The sequence below is a fragment of the Rhea americana genome, unplaced genomic scaffold (assembly GCF_003343005.1).
Source record: "Rhea americana isolate MKP2758 unplaced genomic scaffold, rheAme1 scaffold_22, whole genome shotgun sequence".
NCBI classification, from domain to species: domain Eukaryota; kingdom Metazoa; phylum Chordata; class Aves; order Rheiformes; family Rheidae; genus Rhea; species Rhea americana.
In genome coordinates, this window is record NW_028186329.1 from 4,006,440 (window position 1) to 4,022,262 (window position 15,823).

A 15,823-nucleotide genomic window follows, 5' to 3' on the forward strand; every position below is an offset into this window, starting at 1 on the left:
GAATACCAGTAGCTTAGGCTAACTGCATCCATTCTAGCAATCCTCTGATTATTCATTCATTCACCAATTCATTCATTCATTACTGCTATACCAATAGGAGAACTTATTCACATGATACAACTGCAACACTGACAGATCAACTAGGAATGATTTTATGTCTTGGGGAGACGAATACCTATGAACAAGTGACGCAGTGCAAATAAGATGACAAATTCCAAGCAAATAAGTTACTTCAGAAAATTCAAAAGACCAATCATTTTGATTATTTTTTAATAGCAATGTGAAGTTCTGCATTTATCGCCTGATGGGACTCCTGAAATGCATTGTGTGTCTTCAAAAGCAGTCTAGGCTTCTGAATAGGACGCTATAAACCTGATTTCAACAGATTGAAAACAAGATGTGACAAGCAGTTTGACACCGGCCCTCTACTAATTTCCGCTGTTTGTAAAGAAGCACATCTGAATGGAAATAGCTCAGCAGAATGGGTCAGTATGGTTGAGGCCGTGTCAGTCCACACATAAAAACCTCAGTGCAGGGGAAAATAAGCAGCCATTGATTTCTAGTGAAAGCCCCCAGAGTCTGGGGAAAGCAGCCAAAACGAGGCACCAGCTGCTCTCTGCTGGAAATCTTTTGTGGAAGAGTGAGAGAAGGGAGAGAAAGCTGGTGGGTCTGAAAGGGGAAACAAGACAGAAATCAGGAGAGAAGAGGTTCTGCTGACTGCCTCCGCAATGCTTCATTCCCCACACACAGCATTCTCTGAAAATGAAGGAGGAGGGAAAAAACACCCCAAAACTTCTTTACATTTATGCAATGTATTGGGAATGGTTCCAATGGGAATTTCTCATGCTCTTTCACATTCCCTGAATTCAGCTGTATGGCTTTGATGCCTTTTTTTTTTTTAAATACTGCTCTGATTGAGTAAGTATATGCTTTAAAAATGGAACAAATACGCAGTGTGATTGCAGCTCATTTACATAATTGCATTATGGCAACAATTTTAAGAAGATAATAAGTGAAGGATATATGGTTTTAAGGTTTATGCCTATAAGACGAAAATCTTCCCTAACTTCTTCTTAAGCACCTTCCATAATGATTTAATGCTACAAACTCTTTAGCAATGAGTAATAACTCTCTTGTTTCTGTCCCAGACAGTGCAGGCAGCACATCCTGCAAAGGAATACCATATTCATGACACGGTATCAAGTCAGCATATATCAGGCAGCTTCAGATGGCCTCCCAAGTCTGAAATGGTTCCTATTCTTAATTGCCTTACTAGACTGGCATACACAAGAGCTCAATAAAAACAGTTCTAGGCCAACATTCTGACTTAACATCGGGTCCAAAACCCTAACCTAGCAAAACTGGGCAAGTCTTATTGAAAAAGAAGGTCTTTTGAGGAAAGGCAATTACTTCAGAAGAGCTATTGGCAGAGCTGGCCAAAGCTCAGCCAAACAGCAAACAGTTTTTGAAGTCTGTATGGTATTTTTCTTTAAATAAGAAACTTCACATGCCTGTAGTTGTAAGTAGCTTTACAGCAGAGGCATCCCATCAGTGCTGATGAGATGAAAAATGTGACAACTTCTCAGTTATGGAAAGCCCCGGTGACAGTTACGGATGCTTTTTTTGCCACCTTAGCTTTCATAACTGTGCTTTACCAACAGCAGAAGCTAGGAGAGAGTCAACATTAAACCGCTGGTCATATCTTGTTCTCATTCTGTTGAAATCAGCTTTAAAGTGCCCTACTACTACGAAGCTTAGGCTGCTTTCAAAGGTATGCACACACATAATTCACGTTATTAGGTTATACCTCAAAGTAACAAACTTCTGTACTGCTCATCTAACTGTGCTTCCCGTGGGGGAACAAGGTAAGCAGGTTCTGTCTTATCAAATCTGTAATTTCAAGTATAATTCAGTTTTCCTATGAGCATCTTTAAATCTTGGCAAATAAAATTTGCTTTATTACTCTTTCTGGAACCTGAAGTGCTTCCCCAAAAGACCCTTCCTCTTTGAAATGGGGGGAGCCAATTTCCTATGGTCTCACTACTCCTCAATAGCCCTGATTCCAGGATTCACTTCTCAAACCTTTAATCTAACAAAATGCAGCTTCAAAACTTGTCAAAAAACCTGCCAAGCTACCAAAACAAATTTGATGTGCTCTTCCATTTTACTGAAAAGTAGATAAAAAGTACTTCACATCAGTAACAAAACACTTTGAACACAAGTATAAGACCACTTGTGATTTGTGTTGCTATCTGTACCTCCATACTGTAACATCCTTACCTGTTGTTTTTGTATCTCATCTTTCCACCCTTCACAGAAACCCCGTCATCTGCATTCTCTCATTCCTTTACTTTCACAGAACRATACTACACTACAGAGAAGGAAACACCACATGGGAATGCAGGGATGATATGCAGAAAAGACCTGCAGTTATTTACTGTAAGCTGGGCTGCCGCAATAGGAGCTATGTGTGCATGTGTTTGAGATTATACAGCTGGGWCCCAATTTGATTTGATTCCTGTCACCCTAGTATCCTTGGCCCTGGTCTTCACAGCTAGGTTACAAACCTTCTAAAGCTCGCATATTTGCAAAGAGCTGCCAGCGATTGTCACTGTTGTGGGACCGGAGCCCTTGGAAAACTAAACCTCCTAGAAGCCAAAGTAATGTAATGGTCCTGAACAGTATCAAACCACCTTCCAACAACAAAGCACTGACAGAAAGCCAGGACTGCATACTCCCTTCATTCTCATTCATGCTTCATGAGCCTGGACCATTCTAGCAGAAAGTTATAAAAGCCAGCGTGAAGATGATGTTTGAAAGAATCCCCAGGCGCGCATATCTGCGAGAAAGTACATTCTTTCACAGTGCATTGTTGGCTGCATCGTTGTTGAGTTTTGAGTATACAGGCATAAAATAAAGCCAAGTAAATCGGAGCAGAAGAAAAAAGCCAGAATATGAGAGCAAGGTGTTCTGGGAGCAGTGTGTGTGCTTACTGGTAGTACTGTGCTAAACAGATCAACATAACARCATATTGCTTTAATTGAAAAAAATGGGACAGTCCCTCTTGCATCCTGTTCAGACAGCCTGGGATATCTTTGTGTTACAGCACATCTGAATACAACCACTTATAAAATTCATTAAAATCATCCAGAATCCCTACTGCATTGTTATGCAGATTTATTGGGAGATGGCATTAGGTAAGTCTGCAGTTGTTTAGCAATTATCATCTACTTTATAAATTTTCCTTATTTCAAAACCTTGGAGYACAATTTATAATATGCCCTAGTAGTGCCCTGCATATAATCCATCACATTGCTTTCTTCAATTCCAGCAAGCCCACATTTTATCTATATTATTTCCCCAATACGCTTTTCTTTTTTTAATCAAGTGACTGGTTTAATATGGCACCACTAAACCTCTAGCACATTTTCGCAGCGTACATCACACATAACCRCGTATAGGATATCCAGCTAACTACAACGGTTTGCATCCTCAGCTWGTATAAACAGTCAAGGCAATGCAATACAGCCACTACAGTTTGCACTTAATAAAAACAGGGCCCTGTAGCAATATGATTTGTTATTATATATTAAAAAGCATAATTTGATTGGACTAGGGCAAATTAAGGTCACGTTTCAATGTAAGGCTTCCCATAGCAGAGTGGGGAAGTGCGCATGTGTGTGTATAAATAAATAAATATTTATATAGTGAGAAAYAGATATTTAGAGGGAAATAGAAATAGTGATAAGTCATGATGCAGATTGTTTTTGAAAGGATGAAGTTAGATTCTGTAATGCCTCTTAAGAAGGCTACAGTGCAGAGGTCTATATCTCTGTCATTAAAATGTTTATCATTTTTCCAAATTGTGTTTCTAAAAATAAAATATCTAATGCAGTTTAATTGGCCTTCTCTTACTTTGAGATCTTCTCCTATAGAGAATTCCTAAAGGCATAGTCAAGGACCATAAAGATTAGGTCAGAATAGTTACAAGCAGATCATTTTTATCTAATAGGAAACTTAACTGGAAATCTCCACATGAAGGTTAGAAAAGTATTGCTTTTTCAAAGAAACAGAATTGAAAGTTGAAAATACAGCAATGTAAAAAAATTCTACATCATGCTCCATAGTCATTAACTAGTGCAGAAAAACATTTAATATTTCAAATATTACTTCTGACTTCCTTGATAAATTCAGTAGAAGGAATCATCATAAATTGCAGCCAGCAGATGAACGGAAAGACTAGAATTTGGGTGAGGGCTATTTCACTGGCTGAGAGCCTTACCAATAATCTTGGCGTCAGCTTCAGACTGCTGAGTGACACAGTCCCTTTGCTTCTCTCAAACACATCTGGCATGCAGTGATTTGATGAGAATCAAAGACTGCAGAGGTCTGCAGGGCCCACTGTGCCACAGCTACCAACACTGAACTCTGTACGTCTGCTGCTGCAAGATAAAGTTTGTTTTGAAAGAAAACAAACTTTAACTTTTCTTCTTCTTCTTTTTTTTCCTTCTTCTTCAGAGCTGAGAGCAGCTCTTGAAAGGCAAAATTACACCATGTAATTATCTTGGCCTCAATCCTAAAAGTCTCTGTGCTGCATCAGGAGTATATTACGTGGTCCAGCTCAACCAAGAGCAGTCACTACAGTTATATTTCTGTGCTGTCTCCCCACAGAGTGCAGTGCAAAAAGGCTTTAGCCAAAAGACAGAGGAATAAAGGTAGATTTTACTGTTCAGATTTGAGAGTGCCACATGATCTTGTATTTTCATACTTAGGCTGTGTTAGTTTCAAGTGGTTTCCTAGAGTTTATTTATGGRCATCTGTGAAGCCCCGAATCCCTCGTGTTATATACCCACCACTTACATCCCAGCTCTTCACCATACTCGGATTTCTACGAGGACAGCGCACAAGCAGCATGTGAACCTACACAAAGGGTACACTTTCCCGATGAAACAGGTCCAACCCTTCACTACCCATGCAATAATACACAGAGACTGACAGGATAACCTCTTTCTATGGCCAATCACAAGGTCAATAAACACAGTGTCCACATAGTCCATCAACATCCGTCAATGAATCTTGGGCTGCTGGTGAGCCCTATTCGTTACCCTTTAGAAACAGACTACATTTTAGGCTGTACAAAACATGTGTTTGAAAAACCAGCCTCCTGTACTTCTTTTTGCTAGCAACTCAATCATTATCCAGCACCTCTTTCATGAGCAGTGGCTTGAGCACCTCTGCAAATGAGCCCAGGCACCATTTCTTACACTTTTCAGGTAGACACTCAACCCTACCCCTCTTATGCAGACAGAGGAGCAGCTGACACCAAAATTAGGGTGCAACTTGCGCGCTGAAGTACCTTTCTAATGCAATGAAAATGCTTGAGTTGTGGGCATTTTCTTAAATAGTGACTGATGAGAACTCCAAGTCAACATTTGCAGCTATCATGAGCCTATCTTGCATGAAAGGATTAAGTAATAGGCATTTCATAAAAAGGTGAAGACTTTTCCTTTTCTTAAAAAAAAAAAAAAGTTTTGGGGGGTGTGGTATAGGCCGTTCATAGATGCCTAATAAAGAATTCTGAGCAAAGTGTTTTCCACAAAATGCAACATTTCAGGAAGAATATTATTCTCACAACAGTTACGTCTCCCTAGATCACCTCTAGCAGAAAACTCTTAAGGCACTAGGCTACATTTCTGCACTCCCTGGTTTGGTGGAACTCATGGAGATAAATGACAGAGATCCCAATATTTTCCTAATTCTTTTTACAAAGCAATTGGCATGATAAAYGGTCAAGGACACAGCAGAACAGTTAAGACAAATCCCCCTCTATGCACAATAGATGGGCTTTCACTACTTTTTGCCATCAGTACAATTTCCCATCTGCCTAAGGATTTGTTCATGCACCTCATCATCCTCCCCTCCACCATCAAGCCCTTTTTTGTGATCCTCACTTTTCCATCCTGCTCCTCATCTGCAGCCTCTCAGTCAGTCAGTATTATTTTTCTCCCTTTGTCATGTTTATTACTCACATTAATTCCCCTCTCCAATTCTTTCTTACTCTCCAAAGTCACATTTTTCAGGATCAAATGCTGCCCTCCAGCTGTCCAAATGAGATTGAAATCACTCTTTGCACCTTTCAGGAAAAAAGTAAGAAATTTACAGATTTTACATTTTTTTTTTAATTGGATACTGTATTTTGAATGGTCAAGAAAAGACTGGCAATTCAATTTAGACACTGCATACGGTCTTCATACATTTTCCCTTAACTGTGTTCAGAACAAGTGTTTCTCATCCACTGAGTCACAGGACAATTGCAAAAAGATGCTAAGGATATATGCATCTTTGCTGAACTGAACACTACCGGAACTGAATGCGAGACAACAAGGCCACCAGAGTGGGTAGAAATACATGGAGTCACAGGCACCAGGGGAGACAGAAAGGAAGGATCTGAATCAAGTGATAAACCAAACTTTACCAATTATCTCAAATGTAGTTTGATACAAAATGACTGTAAAATACTGCTTAGAGGTCTCCTAAACAAGTTTTTCTTTATAGATACTGCATTTATCACATTCCAGGATGTAGCAGAATGTCAATTACTATCATAAATGTGTTTGTAAACTGCCACACAAGACTATAAAAGAGCATTCATCAGTGGTACTCTGCACAAGCCCTTGGAGCGCACTATTTTGAGCGATGCTTCTGTTACACTATGGAGGAGCGCTAACTGAGCATGACAAAATTACACGGGAAACCTAACGCTGTTACTTGTATCCCATCCAAGCCCAACGTTGCAAGAGAAGCTACCAGGAGAAAAATCTCCCTTTCATATACCACACGTACTAGTGTCGCACTCCTAAACACAAACACTCTATATTACAGTTCAGATCTCTGCTCTTTTGTTTTTAACTGGAGATAAAAATGTAGCCCTTGAGCCAATTCATCCTTATTCAGGCAAGGCTAGTTTTGCCCAAATAAGGAATGGGATCAGGCCCTCTTTGAATTAGAAATCAAGATCAAACAGACTTGAGAAAGCACAGAGAAAGTGTATGTTCCTTACAGGTATTCTGCTATGACTAAACATTTTGTAAGTATATGTTGATAGCTGTCTGGAAGCCTCCGAGACTCGTAGCCAGAGGTTCCACTCTACTAAAGCCATTAAGCCCTTTATTTATATATATTTTTATATACATGTATGTATGTACATATAAAAACACCACACTCTTTTCTCCTCAGAGTAATAAATAATTTTGCATTTGCTCACCCACAGCTTTCAAGGACGCCAACACTGCAACACCTTTTGTCCAACAAAAGTCATTTTGTCCAACGCTTCAAACTGACCGTTCACAGACTTTGTGCTGCATGATCAAAACCTCACCCGAGCTCCACATYTATTTTTCAGCAGGAACGAGACCGTGCTGGGCAATAGCTAATATCCAGCCAACCTGGACCCTGGAAACCTCCCACTGCCCAGCTTTGAGCTGCTCATTTTGGGACTCTCTCTCCCCTCATTTGGGGTTCCCCAGCCTGCAGCAAGCCTGCCAGAAGGCCTTCTGCCCACTTATGCCACATGCTGAAAGAACTGTTAGTCTTGTTTTGTTGCTTTTCTTTTTTTTAATGAATGTTGTACAAATGGAAGCCTACAGATTATAATGTATTAACTCAAGAGACTTCAGCAGAGTTGCTGTATGTATGTTGTGCGGTGCTGCTATTTCACGAGGGTGGGAGGCACTACCGCCGCTTGGCCGTTAAACAGGGTGTTCYTGGTGGCCAGGCCACTGGCCCCAGAATTCACTGATTCATCTCTGCTTTTGAGAACTGAAAGATTACATCGTGTTCAACAAGGTGCTGGCAGTTACATTTTTTCCCCTTTTTAACACAAGGCCTTATCCTTTTTGGAGATTCTCCTCCTCCTCCTCCTCTCTCTAGATGCAGAGATTCCCAGATTATTATTCACTCAATCTAGTGCCCTGCTGTATAAAACCACTCTTAAATTCTTCAGCGTAATTAAATTAATACACAGACAAGGATGACCTCCTCCACGGCACTTTCCCTTTTTATCATATCTCCAATAACGATTGCCTAATTTTCTTTTCTCTGCAATTAACCTGCTGGATCTGCATGTCTGTGATGAGGGAGCGTAAGACTTCAGGAGGTGTCCCGAGTGATAGACCCCAGCTGCTGCCTATCGCACACAGGGGTGCTGTGTACTTCCACTGATGAACCACATCCTCTTTGTGTTTTCTCTATGGTATTACCCCTATTCCTAAGCTTTCTAAACTTGTTATGATGATTCAGAACCTCCAAATTCTCAGCCAAAATAAGCTTGGGATCAGTTGAAACCCATCAGATCTCATTGCAACTGTATGCTTCAGCTTAAATATTCTTTTTCTTTGTGTGTCTCTCTGATTACAATATGCTTATTGGACACACCTGTGCCATGGGACCCAGACATACGTTCCATCTATCAGCTCCGCGTGCAAGTCCCAGGCACATCCTAATTTCCAACACACACACCGTGTTTTCCATCTCTCCTTTCTTTCTACCTGTTGATTTCCATGCAAGCTGGAGAGGGAGTTGTAGCAAGCTCTAGACAAGTCCTTGAACTGGGTGGCTGAGCAGAGCCTGGACTTCAGGGTGGGCCCATGACACTGGCATAAAGTTATTCATTCGATCCCTGTTCTACTCGTTTAAAACATGCTATATTTCTCCTGTTCATTCATCTGATAGATCTCTGCTGCACACATACCAGATTGAATTCACCTTTCTTCCTTATGAATTTTGCAAAGTGTGTTATATATAGGGTCTAAAATAGCCTTGTACAGTGCTTCTAGTGTCGGTATCATCTGGATTAGCAATATCATCACTATTTTTTAAATATTCACCATGCTAGTGGTGCATATTCATGACCTGAATTCAGCATTCATTCACGGTTTTGGCTGATGACAAAATGTTTCCCTTCATAACACATGTAAATYTGGTTTATTCTGTTTCAAAAAATGAGGACTAAAAGGATTCTTATTTTGAGAAAAAGAGCTGTATGCTCTTTTTTCCTGCCAGGTCACAGAGTGAGTGTGCTGGATTTAACAAGGCTTTGAACAGTAGTAGAAAATTATTGCACATGGCAAGCAAGCCACTGAAATATTAATATAACCACTTGAACTCTATTTCTGCTGAAAGTTCAAAGAGAAAGAATAAAAAATCTCACCAAAACATACAAACTAACTTCAATAAAGAGTCTGCTAATAATATCAATGAAAAAGATCATAAAAATTTGAAAGAAAAATGAGAGCTAAAAAGGTCATTAGCTTTACCTGGAAAAGTCGTATCTTGTTCAACTTCGAAACACATTATTAATTGTCTGAATGCTGATATAAGAAACAGAGAAGAAACAGAGATTTACTCCCTAAACACAACTTCACAGTGAAAAGTTGTATTATTGTCTTCGAATTGGAGTATCTGGGCACGTGCTTCAGTACCATTGCACAGATCCAGGGTATTTCTGTGACTTGATTCACCTTCAGTTTGGAGGACAGGTACCAAATTAACCCACAAAGCACTTCAGACTCTGCGCTAGGTGTTTACAGCTTATTTAAGATGGCTAGAAAGACATCCCTCTTAAGGTAAAAAACCAAATACTTTTCCTCGTATTTCCTGCCTGTCTACTCAGAAAGGGGAAACACAGATTGAAAAGCAATATTTCCAGCACCTTCTACACAAAGAAAACCCCATACAGCTCTCTGTAGTCAGGTATCTTTCCCATATTTCTCACCATAAAGCATACATTCCATTCACCACTATTCATTCAGGAAAAAACTTTAAAAACTGATTTTTTTGAAATGCATTAGAAAGTAAGTACTCTGCTGACCATCACTTGTAATTTTTTGCACATGCTCTAAATGCAGTCAAAACATCTGTAATTTAAAGCTGAATAGCTTGAGTTCTCAAAGTATTTTACATATATAACCTTGAGACAAAAAGCATGAAACACAATAATTCAACAACTTAAATAGCCAACCAATTTTTCTGCTAGAAGAAATAGAAATCTAGTCATGATAAAAGGGACATTTTTAAAGCCAAGCTGTAACTGGCTTCCAGCTTTGGGCATAATAGCAAGAAAATCAGCATAACAGTGGGAAAAAAACAAGAGAGATTTCACTGACCCACCCACTTACATCATTCTGTACAGCTTAAACGTAAAGATGTTATATATTTGAAATATACAAAATATCCACAGACTCTTCCAGCTTTATTATCTCTCTAGCATTATTTGTTAAGTAAAAAAAAAAAAGAAAAAAAAAGAAAGAAAAACAGAAAAAAACAGAGGAAAGTAAAGAATTGTACAGTTCTGCTTCTCTGCTTCTTAGACATGCTGCTGTACTACTTCTTGCCATTTGCCTTAGGTTATGTGCAGTATTGTCTTAACTGTGATGCAGAGGGAGGTATACATGCTGCCCTTGAAGTGAGTCTGAGATACTGGTTTATTGATTGATTTCTAAAATGCACTTATCTAACAAATTCTGATTGCATGTTTAGAGATTAAAATATAAATAGACACTTGCGATCACACTCATCCCAGCATCACTTTGGCAATTTTACAAGTTAGTAGATGAATCTTGATCTATGTACTGAAGGTCAACAAATTCAAGTTCTAATGATGGATGGGACTGTGCAAGTTAAACAGCTGTAGACTCTCTTGAAATACTACTTACTTAGTATTTACTTGCACTGTGGTTACTTAGTTTACAATGTATAGGGTTTCCCAAAAGGATTCACTGTGGTTTTGAGCTAATAGGGTGTAGTTGGGTGTAAAAGGTAAAATATTATGTATGGGTCAGTTGCTCCTGCAGAAGCATGCAGGACCACACTAGGTATCTTATGCCTGGGTCAGACACATGAAAGCAGGCAAGGGAGTCCAGGACTCACAGCAGGACAGTGTCCCTAGAAGATACTGCACGATGTACTAGGGCCATGAGCAGGGGTGGAGACACCAAGCCAGGAGAAGCTGGATATAATTGACTACAGCTGAACTATTAAAAAAAAAAAAAAAAAAAGAGGGGAAAAAAAAAAGCCCTTCAACACCTTCCAGGCCTTTCTTCAGCATGGAACATTAACATTTAGAGTCCTATGTTTAATAGGAAAACTTATCTCAGCTCATACAAACTCGACAACTGATGCAAATCAGAAGTAAGGGCAACAGGCCAGGCTTAATGCATTCTCCATCTGGTTCAGTTGAATCTGGCCACTGCTTTGTAGACACTATGTAAGATTCAGTGCTCTTAAACATTTGTGATTTTGAAAACAGCTGGATGAGTTAAGATTTGAGAGTAGTCTTTACCTTGAGCTCCATTTGTTTTCATTAGTCCGTATTAGATCCTCTGCTGCAGATTTACAGATTCTGACAGCTTCCCTCCCATAGTGTGATAAATGAGCCCCATAGCTTACAACTTAGCTGTTGAGCCCAGATGGCAGAATATCCACCCCAAAGAAAAGACACGGAACCAGCAGGTCACGGAAAATAGAGGGTGTGGAATAGACAGAGTCAAGGCACCACTAAAGCGTTCCCCACTTGCCTCAGAGGCTGACGCTGCCCTTCGACGGCGGAGGGTGCCTGCTCGCGCTGCCTGCAGGAAAGAGCCCCATAGGAATGTCCCCCTCCGCGTTTCCTGTAGTTCCAGGAGTTCCACAGTGCATCCTGATGACAACACTAGGCACATAAAATGAATTCATATCACTATTATTTTAGGAGATAATTAGGAACCTGTGCTTACTTACAAACTAGACACATAAAGTGGACTCATCACAAACTTTACCACAGTGTTAGAAAGAGGAAAACATCACAGACTGGCACAGAAAATTTTGTATATAAGCAGGACAGTACTGACTTCCATGGGATTAATAATTCATATATTTTATCTCATTCAGGGCATTTCAGAAAGTCCATTATACCTATATTTTCCGTACACTCAGTAAATTTTGTAGCTCTTAAAACCCATGAAATGAAAAATAGTCTTGAAAAGCCATAACACTATCAATACATTAATATTTATGTAGCCCTTTTCATGACAAACATTCCAAAGTGCTCTCCAGTAAAAGAAAATGAAATAAAGCCTGAACAGAATGCAGATGACTGCAAGGCAAAAGGTCACTTAAAAAGAAAAATCAAATGAATCTGTTTGGCAGAAACACTGACCAAGTTCACCCAGTTAACACGTGGAAATCCTGTGATCTGCTCTAAAGCTCTAGCTAGCCAAGTTTTAAGAATAATCTGTCAAAAATCAGAAAACAGTCTTAACAACTGAGGTGGACAAGTTGAGGCTGTTTCAATTCAGTCAGATAAATAGGTGCTGTGCCAAAGTATAAGGAGCACTTCTTTCCCCCTGGCCATTTACATAACCCAATTAATATGGCTTTGCAACACTAAATGCAAGTAAAGGTAAATAAGCTGGAAAAAATGCAGTCTTTACAACTTTTTAAAAATTTATATTAGAGTACAAATTTCTTCACACATCCCAGCAGTAAATCATTGGTATAAATTATGCTAATTCCTTATCATAAGGCAGTCATTCATGAGTGAAAAATAAATGTAGAGGACAACTACTCCTTAATGCATACATACTGGCTCTCTAATAATACGTTGTCTTTAGCCAATTTCCATAATGTATTTTTTTAAAGGATTGTGTTTCACTCAAAACTGTCTTTCAAATTTGATGAGTTTCTTCACTGTCTGATAAAGCTTATGATTAAAGAGAAGAAACAAACTTGTGCCTACTGGGGACCATTAGTGATCACAGGAAAAATGAGCAAGTTTCATTAAGTGAGATTGGAAAATTGAGCCCATTTTCCTAATTTGGCAGTATTGCATGGCAGAGGGGCAGACTGCAATGCTGAATGCTCTCATCACATTAAAAAGTCTCCAGATTGGAATCTGTAGCTATCGGGGGATTGTGGGTGGCTTGTCTCTTTTAAAAGTTAGTCATACCAAAGATCATTAATCAAAGCAATGCATCCATGCAACGATTAGGTGTGTTACTGGAGGCCAAACAAAGCTCCRATTTCTAACAGAATTAATATTGTGGCAAGAAAGAGAAAATCAAGTGAGAGTTTATGGCTTTGTATTTTTATTGTTTTAGAAAAGAAGTTATCTTTTGTATTCAGTTAATGACTGGCATTTTGTTTTCTGCTTTTAACTAGAAAAATGAACATTCCATTTTTTATAGGTATCTGTTTTTCATATTCAACTCTCTTACTAATATTATGCCATTTTGTTTGAGCAGTTAGATTTATTCAGTAGCTTCACAAAATCTCAYTGAAATTCACAGGGGAACAGGCTCTACTCATTTTAATTGAAAATATTTTAACGATTCTTTAGCTACACATGAGCTCACACATGAGCTTTCAAGTTTGCATGCTGCGTCAATATTGACTACGTAGTCATCATAAGACAGTCAGAACTAAAACCAAATATAATCTCATTTGAACTACAGGCTCATCTTTCACAGCTGTAGCCTTCCTTCTCCTGTACCAGCTACCTCCTTCCATCCTGTAGAATTTGTTAAAGGAGCCTGAAGATACCCATAATACACGGGTAACCCTTAAAGCATTTTAGAAATACCTTGATTTTGGTTAAAGTATAATAAAGGGATTGATAACTATTTTGACTCAGTGTTATCAGGGCATTTATTTTCATAAATCAGGTACACTGAAGATGCAGAATCCAAAGGACTATTTGGTATACTATGCTTTTAATATAGATTCTATCAAGACTATAGATTATACTCTGACGTATGTTGTTCACTGAAGTAACCCTCCAAGAGCTGAAGGAATTCAAGGGATCAAATGCTTTGGTTAACCAAGGTGACTCAGAAAAGAAAGAGAGAGAGAGACAGAAGCTGCTTCTTTTCGTAAACATACAGAGTCATTTGTTTAAGAGGTCAGTAATTAACATAAATTATCCATATACATGCAATACAAAAAGTAGGTAATATCTTGTACTTAAATATTAAGCTCTAGGTCTACTTTGGGTTCAGAAGTTCCATTCAAAGAGCTTTTTATTCACGCCCTGTTTAGGAAAGACTGTGAAGGTGAGGAGTAAACAAAAACAGAAGTAGTAATGTTAAACAGCATAGCATGTCAGATCTGGAGCCAGGCGAACAGTAGATGTGCCATACAACTGTGCAACAGCAAATATATAGGGGAGCAGGTCCCCTCCATAACAGAGTTTTTAAGAGCAAGGGGACAGCATGAAGAAGAATGAGGAAACTACATCCACCTAGCACTTTCTAAAGATCTGTATCACTATTTAACATCCATGTCTGTTAACTTAACAATATAATAATATGGCTAGCCCTAATGCAAAATCTGATATTCTAYAGTTAGGAGGCTGTATGAAAATTGCATGCACGAAAATTAAGAGAGAGGCAAAATAAAAATCAAACTCAATTGACATTCACAAGAARTTTACCAWACTTCRGAATCCTCAAGTCTTGCTTACATAYTCATTGAATTTACACATGTGAAAACAGCTGAAGCTTTAGAAAAGTTTAACTTGAGGAGTGCCAATTTTAGAAGTGCCTCAGTTATTTAAAGATAGTATATTGAAGATTCTTCAGAGCCACATCCAATAATGGAGAAAGGCACATGGAGYTTCTGGCCCCCAGAGTGGACTGAGACAGTGAGGTGGCCTGTATCTAAGGCCCCCTAACATCCACTGAATGAAGCAGGCACCTCAGGCTGGTTGCCCTAGATGCTGAGTGTGAAAACACCTCAACTTAGCTAACACAAAAAACTGAAGATAAAGATGTGCCTGTGCCTGTAATCCCACCCTTTTCCAGACTTCAGGTACCTGCCAAAAGGTTGCAAGGAACACCTCCATCTGTTCAAGATCCAGAACTTCCATGTTTCTCTTAAACATGGGAAATTTATTTCTTTTTAATAATGACTCCTAGAGAAAGAGATGTGGTGTTCATTTTTTATGTAGTAACCTAGGGGCTACAACATTTATTCAGGCAGTTGGTTTAATCTGAACTTGATGGTTCACATCAACATCCTTTTGAAAAAAATCCTTACTCAACACTTCTAGGCTGGGCTGGAAAAAGGGTAGAGAAAGTCTCCTCCTGTCTTCTGCGAGTTATGTAGAAAGGAGTGTAAAGTTCATGCAGTCAGAAAGAAACCACAAAAATAAATGGCTGTGTAACCAGAGGTTACGGCATTCTCTGGAAAAAAAAGGGAAAAAAAAGGAGTATTACCTACTGATGTCTGCTCCTCAGGTGGTTTGAGAACTTTTTTACTCAGTGATTGTGTACTGTAAAATGAAAAAGTAGTCCTAGAGCAGGAACTGCAATATGATGAAAATTTTACTTTGCTGAAACTAGAACTACAATATATGGGTATTTATTTACCTTCTGTTTCTTATTGCACTCAAATAGCATTTCTATGCTGTGATGGGATTCCTAGAAGTGCTATTCCAGAAGACCAAAAGCAATATTAGAGAGTTTGAAAAGATCCACTTAGCACTTGATTTATTGCAAAATCCATATTCTAAGCTCGAATCCATAGAGTAAATGAGATGCGAATTCAGAGGATGGGGTGTTCCCACTTGGAAAACACCAGCACATATTGCTCAGTGAGCACTTCTCAAGGGTAACTGAGCCCCTCTGCCGTGCTATTTTTCTGTGGTATAATGACTGTCAATTATTCTTGGCTATGTATGTTATTCTATATTTCAAGAGCATAATGCTATATTTGAAGAGCAGGCTCAGACATATCCTCTAAGCCAGACTGGGTTACCYGCCGCACTTTTTACATGCAGTCACATTTTCAA